Genomic DNA, 16,117 nt, shown 5'->3' with positions numbered 1-16,117 from the left:
AGTAGGAAATGTATTTTATTTCCAATTTCTTATTCTCATAAATAACACTGTTATGAACATCCTTGTGCCTAATTCCTGAGTTATAGGTCACATATTTAACTGTCTCCACAGGATAAATTCCCAAAAGTGGAACTGATGTATTAGAATATATTCTTAAAATATTATTTTCAAATTGGACCCAAGAAAGGGTATAATAATTAGCACTCTTTTTAAAAATTTATACACATTGAATATTACATTAAAAATCATTTGTCTCAAAATAGGTACAAAATATAACTTTATTTAAAATAATGTCTTTGATTAAATATTTTCAAACATTTTGTAGATTTATGATCCACTTGATATTTGTGAATTTCACATTCATGTCTTTTAACCCTTTTAAAAATATAATAATTCATAATTTCTCTACTTCTTTTGTGAATACTCTTTATATATTAAAGTCATTATTGCAATTAAGGCTATTCTAAATGAGCTAATGTCACTAACCTGAGTGTTATTTAAGAGAGTACTATTTTACTTTAGGAAAAAAAGTCTTTTTTTTGTTTATTAAATTTTTCTTTGAGTGTTTTTTATGATAAATTTTCATAACTGTTTCTCAGGGACCACGAAAAGGATTAGTCTATATTTGTATGATATAGAATTCAAATTTTATAACCTTGTATTTCTCAGATTCTCTATATAATGTTATGTATTTTTTTGTTGTTGTTGTTGTTGTTTTGAGATGGAGTTTCACTCAGTCAGGCTGGAGTGCAGTGGTGTGACCTCAGCTGACTGCAACCCCTGCCTCCTGGGTTCAAGCGATTCTCGTGCCACAGCTTCCCAAGTAGCTGGGATTACTGGGATTACAGGCATGCGCCACCATGCCTGGCTTTTTTTTTTTTTTTTTTTTTTTTTTTGCATTTTTAGTAGAGACGGGGTTTCACCATGTTGGTCAGGCTGGTCTCGAGCTCCTGACCTCAGGTGAGCCACCCACCTTGGCCTCCCAAAGTGCTGGGATTACAGGCATGAGCCACCACACCCAGCCAATGTTATGTATTTTTTTTAACCATTTGATTTCCCATGGGGAAGAGATACCAAAATCTCTGACAATTGTATTTCTTTTCATAAACATTTGCTTTTTCTTTATATATTTTACCATTATATTCTTCAATGAATTATAGCTTATAACTCACATTTTAGTGTATTTTTAAATTTTTATTTTAAAAAGCCCTTTGCCTCATTTCAAGTTTTGCTTTTAACTCAAATTATACTTAGTATAATTTCTAATTAGTTTGTCAATGAGTATATTTATAAGTATATCGATTAATATATGCTTCTAACTTATTGAAACATTTGATCTTTTCAGTAGCATTAAAAGTTTTTGTAAAAATATTTCTTACCATTTTTCAATGGCTTCCTTCAAACTGTAGCCTAACCACGGTCTGTGATAGCATTACATATGATGAATTAATGAGATCTGAATTCCATAGTATAAATGTTGTAAAGAAGAATGTGGAATATCTTTATATGCTCAGTATTTAGGAAGCTATCTAACTGGACTAGAATAGTTCCCATTTAAATTAGTGGATTTTCAAAAATTATGGCCATTTGATTAATGACAAAGTTTTTGGAATAATTTAAACTTTTTTTTTTTTATTATACTTTAAGTTCTAGGGTACATGTGCATAACGTGCAGGTTTGTTACATATGTATACATGTGCCATGTTGGTGTGCTGCACCCATCAACTCGTCAGCACCCATCAATTCATCATTTATATCAGGTATAACTCCCCAATGCAATCCCTCCCCCCTCCCCCCTCCCCATGATAGGCCCCATTGTGTGATGTTCCCCTTCCCGAGTCCAAGTGAACTCATTGTTCAGTTCCCACCTATGAGTGAGAACATGCGGTGTTTGGTTTTCTCTTCTTGTGATAGTTTGCTAAGAATGATGGTTTCCAGCTGCATCCATGTCCCTACAAAGGACGCAAACTCATCCTTTTTTATGGCTGCATAGTATTCCATGGTGTATATGTGCCACATTTTCTTAATCCAGTCTGTCACTGATGGACATTTGGGTTGATTCCAAGTCTTTGCTATTGTGAATAGTGCCACAATAAACATACGTGTGCATGTGTCTTTGTAGTAGCATAATTTATATTCCTTTGGGTATATACCCAGTAGTGGGATGGCTGGGTCATATGGTACATCTAGTTCTAGATCCTTGAGGAATTGCCATACTGTTTTCCATAATGGTTGAACTAGTTTACAATCCCACCAACAGTGTAAAAGTGTTCCTATTTCTCCACATCCTCTCCAACACCTGTTGCTTCCTGATTTTTTTATAGGTAGTACCATTCAGGACATAGGCATGGGCAAGGACTTCATGTCTAAAACACCAAAAGCAACGGCAGCAAAAGCCAAAATTGACAAATGGGATCTCATTAAACTAAAGAGCTTCTGCACAGCAAAAGAAACTACCATCAGAGTGAACAGGCAACCTACAGAATGGGAGAAAATTTTTGCAATCTACTCATCTGACAAAGGGCTAATTTCCAGAATCTATAAAGAACTCAAACAAATATACAAGAAAAAAACAAACAACCCCATCAAAAAGTGGGGAAAGGATATGAACAGACATTTCTCAAAAGAAGACATTCATACAGCCAACAGACACATGAAAAAATGCTCATCATCACTCGCCATCAGAGAAATGCAAATCAAAACCACAATGAGATACCATCTCACACCAGTTAGAATGGCAATCATTAAAAAAAAAAAAAATTTAAACTCTTTAAGCAAGGGATAGGTGTACTTACTCATCAAAACATCTCCATGAGGTAGGTATTATTGTTATTATAACATTTTAGAAAGGAAGAAAGAGATTAAATTACTTGCCCAAGGTAATATAGCCAGGCTTCAAACTCACACAGCAAAAACATCTTACAGTTTGTGGTTTTAGTTCCACAACTATGTTAGAGAGAGAAAGAGGCCTGGAAATAAAAACTTCAAGTGCTGATTTTACTTAGTACTCTGTAAGATGACTTAACATAGCACTGATTGTCACCTATGGCTGGGTGCCCAGTGGGAGCACCTAGACATCTGCAGTGGAAGTTGTTTTGAGAGCTTCAGGAGTATTAGAAGACAGTCCTTTTGGCAGGCCTGGTGACATTATTACAGAGAACAATAGAAGGAGTGACAGTGATGAGAGGCTCTTACCACTGAGATTTGACAGGATGTCTCATTGAAGAGGCTGGTGCAAGAAAGTAAGATAACAGCAGCTATAGGGGTAGGATAAGAGATTCAGTTGTAAATTCAAGTGCAACCACCCACCCACTCACTTTCCCTGGAGACTTGCAATGTATGTGATAGACTGTACAGAACGCCTGATGCCACATGGAGTGATGGAGTTGAAAGCAGAAAATTTTGCGTATTCCTTGACAAATAGTCCTACTTTTGTCTCTGGTATGGTCGAGAGAAAAGATAGTATTCCTCTACCAAGACAGAGAAGCTGTGTTGAGATGGCAAAGTTGATGTAATTTGGCAAGAATTACCTTCATGACATCAAGGGATTGATTTGAACAACCATAATACATTCCTGGGCTGTAATGCTCTATGATAGCTGAAATCCAGTTATCCTTATTTTGAGTCAGTTGGTCCTTTGACTGAAGCAAACTTCAAATGATGAAAACTCAACAGGGCTCAGAGGAAAGCTAATGTAGGATTTAGAAAGATTCACTCATGGGTTACACATCATCATTTTTTATGGATGATTACTAAATTAGTCAGAGTGAATATCATAATTTTACCTGCAGAGTCACAGCCCTAGCTCTGCCAAGTGCCCTGAGCCTTGTGTGATCTGAGGGACAGCATACACGGCCTTGGTGCAGCAACCAGGGGTGACCCCAGAATTCCCATATTCCAGGTGACACTGACCTTCAAATTAAAACAAGCCTCTGTCTTAATGGATAAAATTAGAAAGAAATGGACCCAAAGTTTTTCTGATTTTGCTAATAAAACACTGTAGGAATAACCAGGCAAAAACAAAATTAAAAAGGTGACTTTCAATAGTACAAAAATTAGATTTGCCTCAAACTCATGCAATATTAAATGTCAGTCAACAGTATGAAAAGACTATATTCAATCTATTGCCTTTTATAAGTGGAGTCTTTAATAGACAATCTTTCATACACAAAGCCTTAAAAAACAGCTATGTACCCTTTCTGAAAAAGAAAGAAAAATATTTTACTTAATAGAAAAATGAATCAAAATTTACAAGTCAAGGCCGGGCACAGTGGCTCATGCCTGTAATCGCAGCACTTTGAGAGGCCGAGGCAGGTGGATCACTTGATGTCAGAAGTTCGAGACCAGCCTGGCCAACATGGTGAAACCCTGTCTCTACCAAAAATACAAAAAATTACCAGGACATGGTGGTGGGTGCCTGTAATCCCAGCTACTTGGGAGGCTGAGGCAGGAGAATTGCTTGAACCCGGGAGGCGGAGGTTGTAGTGAGCCCAGATGGTGCCACTATGTTCTAGCCTGGGCGATGGAGCGAGACTTCATCTCAAAAAAAAAAAAATAATTCGCGAGTCAAGATAGTTTTGTCACATATAAGAACTGATATGTGCAGGAATCATGTATAAAGTTAACTAAAGTGTTGTCAGCATAACTGCAAAACTGGGCATAGATGTAAAAATTATATGTAAATGTTTATTTATAAATTATATATATGTATGTGTATAGTTGAAAGTAATGCATAATCATAGTGAGTAGGGAATCAGAAAATTCAATTATAAAATAACAACATAAAAATATATTTTATATAAACATAGAAACTTTATATAAATATAAAATTAAAATATTAAAAATGTATTTGCTCTTCTACATCTGAGAGAAAATTCTAAAGATTTCAGTGTATTCTCTCTTGCTACATATATGCATGTGTACAAACCATACTATATAGGCACATTTTATTCTTATACTTTAAGAACAATAATGGCACCTTTGGAGGCCGAGGCAGGCTGATCACTTTGAGGTCAGGAGTTCGAGATCAGCCTGTTCAACATGGTGAAACCCTGTCTCTACCAAAACATATACAAATTAGCCAGGTGTGGTGGTGTGCGCCTGTAGTCCCAGCTACTTGGGAGGCTGAGGCAGGAGAATTGCTTGAAGCCAGAAGGCAGAGGTTGCAGTGAGCCGAGATCATGCAACTGTACTCCAGCCTTGGCGACACAGTGAGACCCTGTCTCAAAATAATAATAATAATAATAATAATAATAATAATAATAATAATAATAATAAAATGGATCAAAATTTGTATTATTAAATTCAAAAAACATGATTATTTCAGCTTTTTTTAGGCTATGATGGTTAACATAGATGTAAATCTCTTTTACAGTTCTGTGTTGGATACAGTACTGAATGTGGGACTAGTTGGTGTAAAGGTATTGACCTTATGAAACTTTTGATAAAAATTTTTAACTAATTAGCACAGTCTTCATCTGTGAATAAGAGTACCAGTCTCACTATGTCATCAGTAGCAATACTTATCCTCAAAAAATATAACTTTTCCATTTTAAAGGCACTATATTTTATTCCATTTAACACCTATGTCATCCACAGAAATTCAAGTAAGGGCATTCTCCCCGGAATAAATGTGACTAGTGAAGGAGGCAAGGAGTCATGTTCTATTAAACTACTTTATCGAATACACTGTGTCTACATCTTAATGGCACCAACCCCTCAACCATACCATCCCCACTCTCTATCGCCCCTGGACACCACTTTGCCCCTATATTGTCTGTCTTTCTAGCTCTGATCAACTGTCATATCATTACACCATCTACCTACCACACAGACTGGAACAAAGTAAGTTAGAGCTTGGGTTAGAAGCATGGTATATTCACTGCTTTTCATTGACTAACATTCTCTTACAATTTGCTAACTTGAAACACAGAACAAATTCTTAATGGTTAGTACATTTGATTTAACTTCCTTGATAAAGTAAAGCTTAATAACACTAGAAATTAAGACATTCTTGTAGTCATCAGGAGCTGATCAGTACAAAGTTCCTTTGACTTATCACAATACTAGTTGTATATTAGCAAAATGTTCCTGCTTTTTTCTCTTCATCTCCCAAGGTGGAATAAATAACTCCACGAAACTTCATATATACAAAACAATGATGTTTATTATTAGTATTTCTTTGAATAGATAAATTTCAAAATGTTCATATTTTATTAGGTATTTGTAATTCTGTAATTTTTGTATCCTTTGCTCTATTTTCTATTGGAATTTCTCTTTTTTCCCCTTATATAAGCTCTTTGTGCACTATATGTAGTAGCCAGTTCCCAATCCCTAACCAATAGGTACCCTTAAATTCTGTTTGGCAAATAATAGTTCTACCTTATTTCTGATGTTTATGTGTGAACTCTACTTGCGTAAGATTCCTCGTTATTTTTTAACTCGTTTCTTTCAAGGGGAGAAGCAGCATTGTAACCCACTTGATGAGTCTGGGAGCACAATCTTGGGCATATATAGCCTGACCCCCTTTTCAGGTTTTTTCTTTGGGGGCAAACCTCCCCACAGTGAGACAAGAGGAATAAGTTCTTTTTTGCTCTTTTACACTGTAAGTTCAACAGAGGCAGACACCATAAAGGAAGGCCTGAGTCACTCCAAGGCTGCCCGTGAGTGGATGAATAAATCTGCCTAATTTAGGGGACCTATGTTAGTAAACTCACTTGCCCACCACTGTCCACCAACATTCTACAACCCTAGTTTAATAATGATAAAGGTGATATTTTGGCCTCTATCCTATTGACTCATCTTCTTTATTGTCCATTTGGTTCAGAGGTTGACCGAAGTAGAGGTGTCTTATTTATTGAGCCTCTGAATTCCAGTAATTTGTTGTTTGCTTTTTAACAACAAAAAGATATTTTGTTTTTATGACACAAAATATCTTAATTTTTGCAAAGTCAAATCTCTTGATGCTTCCTTTTATTCCTCACATTGATTTTATTCTTACAAAATATTTCCCCATGTCAAGATCATTCAGATTTATCTATGTTTTTATCTAGCTATTGCATAGTTTGGTTTTTTGTTGTTTAAATCCATGTGGAATCAGTTTTTGTACATGATGTGAGGATTTCTTTTCTGAATAGTTTAAGAAAACATCCTGGTGCAACTTTTCCAAATAATCCTTTCTATTCACAAAATTGTGATATCTTTATCATATACCAAATATGTATATGTTGTATATACAGCACACACAACACATACATATTTGGTATATGATATATATACACACATACATGTGTATACATACATGTACACACAGATATATGTATATATATGCATGTAAGTGTGTGCATACATATTAGTATATGTCATTTTTCTAGGCTATCAATCATACATGCTGTTGGTTCTTTTGCCAAAGTTTTATTTTACAAATTACCATAGCTACATTTATTTTAATCAGGTAAGGTAAGTTCTACTTTGCAAGATCTGATTATGAGGATACATGTTATGATAAAATACCATCTTTCAACAATCAAATTTGTAAGCAAATATTTAAATGAATTTTCTAGAATAAACTTTTATGTAACTGTGATCTTTAAACATTGCTCACGTGTATGAGGAGTGAGAAGCCTGACGCCTGTGAGTCAGGCTGTGGACTGTACTGTGGCTCGTGCCACCAGCTGGCCTATTGCATGACAGAGAATGGTCTCCACAAGTCACAAATTACATCTGTTTATGCTTCTATTTGTTAGACAATCTGGCACCGGGAACAGCTGAGCAGAAGGATTGGAAAACAGCTTGTTTGATTGATGTATCTAGAGTTATCTCTAAATCCAAATAAAATGTTAAGTGCTATCACGAAGTCATAAATCAGGCATGTCTCTCTTTGAGCTATGAGAAGTTCTTGCTAAAGCTTTTATGACACCCATTTGAGAGAAATACAATTGGCTTGTATTCAACAATAGGATTTAGGCCTGTGTATGCTACACAATTAATTAGGTCACATTTTTAACCTGATTCAGCTGTGAGATATAGCATAGGGCCTAGCATGTAAGTCATGATGATGAAAAAGGTTGGAACTAGGGTTTTCAATCAGGTAAGAGAAATACAGAGAACATCAAGTACAAATGCAGAAGGTGGTTGATACTAACGAGTATGTTTCAAGAACAGTTGTGATCAATGAGCTCTGTTTATGGGGAGCAAGACGCCAATCAGAACAGGCAACAACACAGGGAAGCTGAGCGCCAACTACCAGGACGTCACTTTGGCGGGATCCCAGCACTGAATCTTCATCAGTTATGACAAGAAAATTTTACATGCTTATATCTGTGAAAACTCTAAATGCCCATGAGACAGTACAAATGCACTTTTTCATTAAGCAAAATTTTTTGGGGGGAAAACAAAAGCCATTTCCAGGCCAGGCACTATGGCTCATGCCTGTAATCCCAGCACTTTGGGAGGCCAAAGTGGGAGGATCACTAGAGCCCAGGAGTTCAAGACCAGCCTGGACAACACAGCAAAACCCCCATCTATACAATTTAAAAAACAAAATTAACTGGGCATAGTGGTGTGCTCCTGTAGTTCCAGCTACTCTGGAGGCTGAGGCAGAAGGATCGCGTGAGCCCAGGAGTTTGAGGCTATAGTGAACTATGATTGTGCCACTGCACCAGCCTGGGCAACAGAGGGAGACACTGACTCAAAAAACAAAAATAAAACATTTCTGTATCTGTTGTATTACGTGTCGCCAATTAATATCAGCTCTGCCTAAGTGAGGCTGAAAAGGAATTATTAGAAGAATATTGTGACGTGTATAGAATCAACAGGAAGGCTAGACAATAAAACTTGAAAAAGGAAAGCTAGGTGGGAGGCACAACAGTTTAGTCAAAGTCATGCCCAGGAGCAGATGGGCTCTAGTGACATCTTGTCACCAACACTACAGCTCCAGACTTGGCACCATGACAGTGAATGTACTCTCCAGTGCCTTTTTGCTTTGGCTTGACTTACTCAAGAGTCAATGCCCTGGTCAGGAGCATCCCATTGGCTGATCCTGGTCATGTGCCCACCTGGCTTTTCCTGCAAGGAGAAGAGATCGGGAACCTTCAGCTTCTTGAACCTAAGGCTGGACTTTGACTTCTTCTCAAGTCTCCAAGTGTGGGAGGGGAGAAGTTCTGGATGTTAAGTAACAAAAAGTACACACACACACACACACACACACTAACTGAAATTTTAATATTTTGAATACTTATTACTTGTGTAATAAAAATTTGTTTTTTATAATAATTTTATTTTTTTTAAAGTCTATTTATTCCACTTTTGATGAAAGAGTCTGTTCTGTTTGTTCATTCTTTTGTTAAAGGCCTAATATATCTCCCTATAAGTAGGATACGTGGATTCCCATTATATTTTCCCATACCTCACTTGAGTCTTCACAATGAAGCCTCCAGTTCCTTTATCCAGTAGCCCAGATTGAGTGCATAGTGATCTGGGGCAGTGGGTACTCCTGGCAGGTACATCTCATTTCAGGAGAGTTTCTCATCTGTGTCTGTCAACACTTATCTACCGGTGCAAAATCATTTATGGCTGCACCACATTCCTGGTGCAGTATATGAAAAACTATGAGAACCCAATGTAAACGTACCTCCTGCAGAAGATCATTCCTCACATGCCTTCATCTACCATCCCAGTTTTAGCATTCTGAACAGTTAGTGACCTAGACCTTGACAAAAGTTTTCCAATGTCACCCTTGCCAGCAGCCAGTGACTTGATAAAGTCATCTATGGCCCAGACCTCATAGGATAGCTACTCCTGAATCCTGTTACACTCTCCATAGGCAGCTACAGCACTGAAGTCTGGTGAGCAGGCAGCCTCTGCCAAAGGCCCTCAAAGAATGAGATTTTCCTCTGTTTGGGTGGTCCATTACTTACCCAAATCCTAGACTAGATAAATAATGGTATTTATGACATTCAAAATCTCTTGTTAATTTTTGAAAGGTTCTGCTTTCTAAAGCAAGTGATTTGCAAGCCAGTCCTGCTCAACCTTCTTCATATATGTCTCATCTGTCCTGTAAGTAACAGAAATTCTAGCATTTGGATGGTTCCCTAGTTTCTGATGTGAATGTAGTTGTTTCACCATTTTCTGGGTGATTTCACTAGTTACTGGGGGAGCACATGCAAAATATCTGTCTGTTGTCAAGTGACCACCTTTCTCCAGAAGGCAAAGTGATACCAATTTGTTCTTTGATTTTATTTCACCTCTTTGAAATTGTCTCATGACTTGCTCTTGGCATTCATGGAAAGGTACAAGGGAAAAACAAACTAGGCCAGAAAAGACATGGCATGTATCTCTCAGATCCCGACATCTTGTAGGTTGTTTTCTGTGAGCTCTGCTGCTCTCCCTGCCTTCACATCTACCCAGTTAATAATTGCTTAGTTCAAGCACTGTCCTCTCGTGGAGGGGCAGGGTGGTCACGTCAGACTGCCCCCATCATTGCCTAACTCCTATAAGTGCCCATACTCTGTTCTCCCAAGAGCTCTAAACATGCCTAACACTTATTGCACGCTCTTATAATTGTTGATATAGTCACCCATCTCCCTAGCCAGACTGTGAGTTCTCTGATAGAGACTCACCCACCTGTCACCGCATTCCTGGCGTCAAGTTCAGTTAGTTAAATGAATAAATAGGTTTGGAAAATAGATGGGAAAGAAGAGAAGAAAACAATTTATTAGAATATGTAGATTTTTTCTAAATTGGTAATATTTAAGATTAATCATGCTTTGACAATTTGGAAGAACAAAAGTGAAGAATGAAGAAAGAACTAAATTGTGATACTGATAGCCTTTTTGTTTCCGCTCTGTTAAAAGTATAGTACATGTGTTGGAAGTGAACTTACTGATTGCGAATAATTAATAATAGAAAATAATGATAGAAACATATCTTCTGATGATCATTTCTGTATAATTCCCATTTCTTTATATAATAAATACACTATTCTTCAGTGGTAGAAAAACTAACTGTTCACTGTGAAAATGCTCCCCATTAGCATCACTGTTCCTACACAATACACAATCTTCTCTTTTATGGCTCTCAGCTGCACGCTGCCTGGAAGATACTTTAGACATGAGCCAGCTTTTTACATATAACAAATGCCCAGTAAAAGACACTTAGAATTCCAGTTGGACTGAACTGGCCCCTTCTCCAGAGGGCACATAAATGAATACATACAAGGAAATCCCCTCCCATCATGCACACACATATGCCCGCACGCAATCCTGGGAGCAGCTGTGTTATATTATAAATTGGAGGCCTTTTGTTAGTTCAGATGTTTCAGGTCTGCAAAGGCACTCTGGAGAAGAAATAAATATTATGAGTAAGTCTCGTTTCCATGCTTGTAGTGGGGAAATACTTTCCAGCACAGTTTACTACGGTTTTATACTAAAACAATCTCGTAAAAGAATATCAGCATTACTCACTCAGCACATGACTGCTAAGACAAGAATGGTGTCTGTTTTATTCCCTAAATATTCAAAACATTATTTCATTCAGACTCGCTCCCAGATAGACTTTCTTTTCAGTAAAACTAACCAGAATAGTCATGGATTGTGTGCTCACTAAATCTATTCTTTTCTTTTAATACAAAAGAATTCGCCTTTTTTCCCACTTTGCCAAATATTGCATATTTATAAAACTTCACCAATAAGCAAGATCCAATATAAGCATTTAAAGGAAAGGCAGCTTGGAGCTGGGTGGGATCTCAATTTGGAATCTAAGTCATTCCATTTAAGGATCTGGTCTTCTGCTTTGAAGGCTCAGGGTCTGAAGTTGCTGATAAGCTTGGTAACAAGAAGAGAAGGTACTGGAGATGGGTATAAATGCATATTTATTAATTTATAAGGGGAGAGGACTCATAATAATCAGTATACTAAAAGTCTACACAATAAGTGCATCCTCTTATTGTCAAACTATACATGAAGCCACCTTATAAGAAGATTTTAGTAAATATGAAGTCAGAATATGGGTACACAGAGAAATTTATTTTAATGGCACTGGCCTAAGAGAGATATATTTATCTCCCTATGAGATCTCGTCAAGGGGATTAGAAACACTTTGCCATGCTCTTACCAAAGCCTGGCACATTCTCCCACCCCCGTTCTCTGCTTACTTTTAGTAATCCATTTAATCTTAGCTTAATTATCACTTTCTCAGAGAAACCATTCCTAGTCTTCTTATCTAAGAAGGGGCCCTGATGTATATTCCGGAGCACTCTGTGATTTTCTTTTGTAACACTTGCCTCAATCCATAGTTCTACATTTATTTGTTGTTTTAAGTTTTGTCTATCTCTAGACTGTAAGCCCCAAGAGAGCAGGCATCATATTTGTTTTGAGCTCTACTATTCTCAGCACCTAGCACAGTGCCTGCCTTAGCTAGGAGCATTCAGTACACATTTGCTGAATGAGTACATGAATGCACAACGTGGTGGCTGAGAGCACAGGTGCTGGATTCAGGCTTCCTTAACTGAAATCATTGCTTTGCTTCTGAAAAACCACATGAGCCTGCAAATTACAAAATTAGTTTCCTTACCTGTAAAATGAGAAAATGATAGTATGATATCTACCTCATAGGTGTTATACTATCTAATGAGGATTCAACTCTAATGAGGATTAAATAATAGATACAAAATACTTGGAACAGTGATTGGCACAGAGTAAGCACTCAAGCAGAGTTAGCTGTTAGTATCATCTTACAAAGAATAATTCTAAGAAAAGTCGAAAGACTACTTTCTAAAACTCAGCTTTCTTGGGACATTACTGGAATAGTACTATCAATACTAATCTCTGGAGATATTTATTTATGTTTCCAGTGTTTAATAGAACCACATTTTTTATGACAAAATTCTTAAATTAAATAATGACTATTAAAACAGGTTATACCAAAGCCCTTTCAGCATGAAATAATGTTTTTATTATACTTTAAGTTCTGGGATACATGTACAGAATGTGCAGGTTTGTTACATAGATATGCACATGTCATAGTGGTTTGCTGCACCCATCAATCTGTTATCTACATTAGGTATTTCTCCTAATACTATCGCTCCCCTAGCCCCTCAATCCTCGATAGGCCCTGTGTGTGATGTTCTCCTCCCTGTGTTCATGTGTTCTCATTGTTCAACTCCCACTTATGAGTGAGAACATGTGGTGTTTGGTTTTCTGTTCTTGTGTTAGTTTTCAGCGTGAAATATATTTTATCTTATTTTCACAATGTTTTGAATGTACTGATGTGTACTGATCTATTATGTATAGATTTCAGAACTTAACTCTGATGGCAACTGTGTTCTTATTTCCAAGTTATTGGGAGGGACATCTCTGTAACAGTGAACTATGAACAACAATATTACAGGTGGAAATCATAAAATTTAGAAAGGAAAAAATAAGAATATAATAACTATATATATGTTATATAACATATAACTGTATAATAACTGTTTTATTTTATTTAAAAAAAGAGGTGATCATTATTGTATTTGTTTTACATTGTTGTAAAGGCTTTACTATGGGGCAAAACACCTATTGCCTATGTTGTAAGGCAAATCTTGGTTGTTAAGTTGGCTGTATGGTTGTTAAGAGTCTTAGTCTCTGGCTCATTCATTTAACATTTATCGAGTGACTAATAGGGCTGGTTTATGACATTTTGGATTTGCACTAAAGCATGGTACAAACAGGATTCTGTTTTTTGATAAATTGGTATTTTGATCATCAAAACTTTTATCAATTATTTTTTATGTATTACTCTCTGTTATTTTCAATGATAAAATGCTGACAACAATAACGTATGAAAATGCATTGCTAAAATAACCAAAGTTAGGGCAACCACCCTTTTCAAATTTTCTTATCCTATATATACATGTAGTGCACCCTCTGGTCATTAGCTGTAGCTGCTACTCAAAGAGCTTATTTTCATTCACATTTGAGCATTTTTTTACCTGGAATTAAAATATTCATTTCAAAACATATTCTTTTCTTTCCTTTAAGGTCATTATGATACTTAATCCAAAAATTGGGACTTTAGGAGGTGGCTTTCTATATTTGAGCCTTAATTTGTTCACCTTCTTACCACTTGTTGGAATCTCCATCTTTTCAAATTCTCACATAGGCGTTCTGCTATTTTCAGTCCCTAAGACAAGATTATAGCCTGTGCCCACATAAATATCCCACAGATTAAACTAGTGTACTGTTCTCAGAATTGAATCAAACTCAAATATCTTGTACAATTACTCATCTGTGATTCACTTTCTCCTTACCAAAAAAAGCACTTATAGGAACTATAATTTTTACACTTGACTTATCAATTATAGAGAGATGTGCTAAAAATCTTCCACAATGGTTGTAGATTCGCCGTTTTCTCATAGTAATTTTATAAACTTTTGCTTTATATTTATATAATGACTACATTATTAGGTACACATAGCTACAATACATGATAGTAGGTCCAGAATAGATAGACATTAATGAAACACAATGAATAAGTATAAAACATATGTATTATTCCATTCCCACTTATGTGCTCATGAGAGACATCAGTAATTAATCACAGCACTTCATTTTGATCCTAAAGTTTTTCCAGAATATGTTTAACACAGTGCTCTGTGCCATCATCTTAGTTGTCACTCAAGTTGTCACTTAGTTGTCACTTAGTTGTAATTCCTGTTTGCCTTTCCTTGTCCCATCTTATTTTCTTGAAAAATAGAATGCACTAAAAAGGTGGGATTTGAATATCCCATCAATGGGATGAACATTATAAAATACTACTCAATAGATGGTGTTGGAACAATTGATACTTTTAAAAACTGATGTCATGTTTCAAATTTTCATCATATGCTAAAAAAATCAATTGAAACAATTAATGTAAATATAACAAAATTTTAGATGGTCTAGAGGAAGATATAGGTGATTATCTTTTCTTGAGACCCAGAGACCTTTTATGAACATATAAGTAGAGGCTAGTGAGAGGGCATAAAGAAAATCTCTGGTAAATTAGGCTTCATAGAAGTTAAAATCTTCTTTCTTTCTATCATAAAAAGCAAATGGAACAAATGAAGAAAAGGTAGACAGTGTATGTAATACTAAAAGTTCTTAATATATAGTGATCTTATAAATTAAATAAGAAAAAGATATTCTAGGTGAAAAATGACTAAGAACAAAATCACACAATTTAAAAAAGAAGTATTAATGGTGAATATGAATACTACAAAAGGTTAAATTTGACACTAACACAAAATAACACGATAATTTTTTTCCTGTCAATTTATCATAGTTCAAAAATAACAATGTCATGATATAATATATATTGTTGAAAACATCTGAAAGGAAATTTGGAAACACAGGTCAAGAACCTCATAAATATTCACAGACTTTGATTCAGTAACTCCATTTCTGTTTTTACCTGACTGCCATAATTTGATGATTGCATATGAAAAGAATGGATGAGATGTTGACATTTTATTCCTAATGATTAGAAATTGGAAATAACTAAAATAGGTGAACGATTACACAGATTAGCATATACCTATATATTGGAAGGAAATGTATAATAACCAATTATAGTAAGATGTATAAAAATGTGCAATGTACATAAAATCCTATTTAACACATTTTCTATGTATATATGTAATACGAAAGAAGATGAGAAATAAAAGTACAAACATGGTAATAATATTTGTTTCCTAAGTCTTGGCACTACTGAGAAATGATCGTTGTTTTTGTTTTTGTTGTTCTCAACCTTTTATGGTTCTTTTCTTCTTATTTTACAATAAACAACTATAATCAGAAAAATATTTTTAAAAAAGAGAATGTGAGAGAACAAATAGTGCCTAAAGATCATATTAGTTTATTGCAGTCTCCAAGTATTTCCTAATCTGGAAAGATACCACCACCAACTGTTTCATTAAGCTATTGCCAAAGAAATCTCTCAAAGTTACTTCACTGATGAAAACAGAAAACCACAGAAAATTTCTTCTTGGGTACATATTGTAATAACACATAAACGCCTGTGTAAATCACAGCTCAAAATCGCCAGAACTTTCTCTAGTCAACATAGTTCAATCCAGCCACTGCCATGGGCTAATTTAGAG

The sequence above is a fragment of the Piliocolobus tephrosceles genome, chromosome 14 (assembly GCF_002776525.5).
Source record: "Piliocolobus tephrosceles isolate RC106 chromosome 14, ASM277652v3, whole genome shotgun sequence".
NCBI lineage: Eukaryota > Metazoa > Chordata > Mammalia > Primates > Cercopithecidae > Piliocolobus > Piliocolobus tephrosceles.
This window is presented reverse-complemented; position numbering follows the sequence as displayed.